Here is a 4,604-nt window from a genome sequence, read left to right as displayed (position 1 = left end):
GAAGCTGAAAGTTAAACAGTATGAATCTGGCTCCATTGAGCTCACCGCAAAACTCCCAACAGTGCCAGGAATTCACCCTAAATCAATGGAATGATTCACATTGCCCATGAGCCTCCAGGGACTTTTATTGGATGCTTCCTGTGGACTCTAGGAACAGGTGAGAACATTTCAGCCAAGAACAACTGATGGGAGAGTGACGGCAGATGTTGCAAACTGACCAGGCTTCATGGTTCAAAATGAAAAGGGAAAAGCACAATCACGTTGGCGTTGTGATGCTTGAACAGCAACAGTGAATACTGTTCACTGTGGCACTTTTCAGCCATTTTTATCATACGTCAGAAGGCGCTGTCTGTATCTACACTGGGTTGTCTCTCAGGGTACGTCTACACTACAGCGCTAGTTCGAACTAACTTAGTTCGAATTAGTTAATTCGAACTAAGCTAGTTCGAACTAACGCATCTAGAACTAAAAACTAGTTCGAACTAGCGTTTTGCTAGTTCGAACTAGTAAGTCCACATTGAGTGGACTCTGAACAGGGCTTAAGGATGGCCGGAAGCAGTGCCGGCAGGGCATAAAAGGAGGACTTAGAGCGTGGAGATACTGTCTCAGGCTAGCCGAGGGCTGCGCTTAAAGGGTCCCGACCCCCACCCCGGACACACAGTTCTAAGGGGTGCCCCGGTAGCAAAGAAGTTCTGGCTTGGAGTGCCCTGAGTGCCCACACTGGGCACATCACACCACTCGGCCATCAGCCCGGCTGCACTTGCCGCAGGCTGCCATCTGGGGAGAGGGAGTAATTGGGGGGCTGCAGGAGAGCTTCCACCCCCAGAAGCCCGCAGAGCCAGCCCAGTCCTCCCCATCGGGGGCTCGTACCCCATTCCTCCCTCACCTCCTTCCACTTGCCCTTCCCTAGCCCCCCTTCTTATTGATGTACAAAATAAAGATAACGTTTCTTCCAACATTGACTCTGTCTTTATTGAACAAAACTGGGGGAGACTGGGAAAAGGAGGTGGGAGAGGGGAAGAGAAAGGCTGGGAGAGGGGAGGGCAACTAACATGATCAGGGGTTGGGAACAGGTCCCATATGAAGAGAGGCTACAGAGACTGGGACTGTTCAGCTTAGAAAAGAGGAGACGGAGGGGGGACAGGATAGAGGTCTCTAAAAGCAGGGGTTGGGTGGAGAGGGTGCATTCAGAAAAGTTCTTCCTGAGTTCCCATAAAGAAGGACTAGAGGACACCAAAGGAAAGGAATGGGTAGCAGGCTTGAAACTAGTAAGAGAAAGTTGTTGTTGTTGACAAAGCAAATAGTTAACCTGTGGAACTCCTTGCTGCAGGAGGCTGTGAAGGCTAGAACTAGAACAGAGTTGAAAGGGAAGTGAGATAAAGTGATGGAGGTTGGGTCCATGGAGTCCTATTAGCCAGAGGGTAGGAGTGGTATCCCTGCCCAAAGTTTGTGGAAGGCTGGAGAGGGATGGCACGAGACAAATGGCTTGGTCATTGTCTTCGGTCCATCCCCTCCAGGGTCCCTAGGGTTGGCCGCTGTTGGCAGACAGGCTACTGGGCTAGATGGACCTTTGGTCTGACCCAGTACGGCCATTGTAAGCTCAGGGCTCAGTGTCGGGGGTCTCAGTGGACCCCCTTGATTTTCATGCACACCTGGTCCTGGGTGGCCAGGCTGGCAGCTCTCCTGCCCTAGACGGCCACTTTCCTGTGCCTAGTGCGGAGATCGTGGACGAGGTCCACGATGTCCGCACTAGCCCAGGAAGGTGCCCGCCTCTTGCGGTCCAGGGCAAGCTCCTGGGAGCCGCCAGCCTGGTCCCGGCAAGAGGGGGTGGGCTGGGGGGCATCGGGTGGGTGGCTCTGTGCCGTGCCAGGTGCAGGGTCTGCTAGCTGGGTGCTGGCAGGCTTGCACCTGGCACGGGCACCGTAGCCAGCCCGTGCCCCTTTAAGGGGTCCGGGGCCGGGAGGGGGGCATAGAGTTTCCCTGGTGTTGGCCAGAGTGGCCACCAGGGAAACCTGGGGAGGGCTAGCCTCCCACTAGTTCGAACTAAAGGGCTACACAGCCCTTAGTTCGAACTAGCTAGTTCGAACTAGGCGTTAGTCCTCGTAAAATGAGGTTTACCTAGTTCGAACTAAGCGCTCCGCTAGTTCGATTCAAATTCGAACTAGCGGAGCGCTAGTGTAGCGCATAGGAAAGTTAGTTCGAACTAACGTCCGTTAGTTCGAACTAACTTTCTAGTGTAGACATACCCTCATTTTGTTCTATACTCTCCATAAAAATCATGGTCAGCAATTGGCAGCCCTGACCACACCACAGCAGATAGTGTCAGACCCCGTCTCCTCCCTCAAGGAACCCAACTACAGTCCTGTGGCTGCCAGCAGTTGCCAACATGGAGAAGCCACCTCAGGACGACATGCCCGTGTTTCGATAGGGCTGCAATATGTCTGAGCTCTGTGTTGTTTGAGGGAAGATTGACTCCTGCTGGCTCCTTCCAGTCACCATGTCTTCCCTTTCTCCTGCCAGACCAACCCCTCCCTCCTTCCCTGCACTGGCTGAGCTGCTACTGGGGTTCTCTTTGTCCCGAGAGAGGCAGGTGAGGCTGATCTCCCCCTTTTCCCAGGTGCGGGCAGACCCTGAGTTTACCTTTGGCTGAGAAGGTGTTTCTATGAAGTCTAGCAATTGGATGTGGTGAAAGCTTGTGACCCCGGGCGAGGGCTCTCACTATGTTGCAGGACTGCAAGTTCTAGGGGTGGGGGACCTACATAAACAAGCACCCAGCCCTAGGGGTTGTGGGGCAGGGAGCAAGATTCACATGGGAAGGTGGGCAGAGTTATGGACTCAATGTTTTGACCTGTCCATGACTTTACACCATACCCTGACAAAGTCTTTGGTGCTCTGGGAGGTGCTGGGTGTGTTACGGCTGCTCTCGGAAGGGTGACGGCTGGGGGACCTCCAGGTTGCTGGCATGCTACAGTGGGGGATGGACTGGGACCAACGCAGCTGGTGCTGTCAGAGGAGGGGGTGGCCCAGGACTGTGCTTGACATAGCTGGTAGCTGACACCCCTACCACTCCAGGTCTGCATTGCTTATAGTAGCAGGTTGAACCCGGGACTGCCATGCTTCTGTTTCTGGGGAGCAGCTCCACAAGTCCTGGAAAGCCCCATTGCAATGGGGAAAAAGGGAGACTGGAGACGGCCTAGTGCTGGCAGGCAGCATCTTGGGATTACCACCAGAGACGGGAGATGGGGGGCTCACAGGGCTGCTAGGTCCAGAGCTATCCCAGGAAGGCTGACCTATTGGCTTCTTTAGCCGCTCAGGAGCCCCTGGGGTCATTTTCACCTCCTGGGTGCTGAAGTACATGAGATCCTGGCAGATCATGGAATCCAAGACTTCTGTCACCTCCATGACAGACTCACTGCTCTACCTCTGGGACATGGACTCTGTGACCTTACAAGTGCATGTGAAGAGGCTACAGAGCTCTGGCCTCCAACTTAGGGAGTCTGCACTTTCCTCACAAATGGGGCTGGGAACCAAGATTTGAAACAATGGGTTTTTGTCGCATGGTAAGCTGTATAAGGAAGGAGCGACATTGTCAGTGGATCTGCAATAATCACACAAGAGTAAACACCTGTGGCGAGCGAAACCACTGTTTGGGGAACAAACCTGAACTTCGTTACTCCAACTGTGTGCATTGTTGTCCCCACATTGTGGGAGGAGCAGTCTGGGTAAGAATTCCATCCTGGTTGTAGTGTGGACCTGGGCAGGATTATACAGCAAGGAGGTCCTGGACCAGAGAATTGGTGATTACTTTGGTCATATTCCTTTTCTTGCTGGTTCATGCAGTAGCAGGTTAGAGAGCTGGCATGTAACTGCCTGTGTGAATGCTTGTAGAGGGGTAGGTCTGGAAAATCTCTCTGCAGCTTGTCACAGCAGCACACGGAGAAAGGAAACCCAGTCTGGTTAGTCTGATGGCTCAGTGGTACCCCAATCCCATCGTTCATACCAGCAAATGTCCCAAAATAGTCCTAGAGCTGATCATTTAAGGAAACATCCAGCCTTGATTTAAAATATCTAAGGGTACGTCTACACTTGCTCCCTAGTTCAGGCTAGGGATGCAAATGTAGCCAACCGAAATTGCTAATGAAGCGGGGATTTAAATAACCCACGCTTCATTAGCATAATCTCGCCTGCGCATTATTCTGCTCAAAGGCTGATTCAAACCAGGAAGTGCACTCCAGGACGCATTTGTTCAAATCAAACCCCTTAGTTTGAACTGACTTTACTCCTCATTTTTGAGGCAGAAGCAGCAGCATGGAGTAGCCGGGGGCTCCCTGGGAGAAAGGTGCACTGGCTCATTTTCTGAGGAGTAACCTTAGTTCGAACTGCGGGGTTTGATTCAAACTAACACGTCCCAGAGTGCACTTCCTGGTTTGAATCCGCTTTTGCACGGAATAACACACGGGCAAAATTATGCTAATGAAGCACGGGATATTTAAATCTCCGCCTCATTAGCAATTTCAGTCTGCTACATTTGCATCCCTAGCACGAACTAGGGAGCAAGTGTAGACGTACACTAAATGACGAGGAATTTATGATGATTCCTGGTA

This window comes from Pelodiscus sinensis, chromosome 1 (assembly GCF_049634645.1).
Source record: "Pelodiscus sinensis isolate JC-2024 chromosome 1, ASM4963464v1, whole genome shotgun sequence".
NCBI lineage: Eukaryota > Metazoa > Chordata > Testudines > Trionychidae > Pelodiscus > Pelodiscus sinensis.
Note: the sequence above shows the minus strand (reverse complement) of the source record.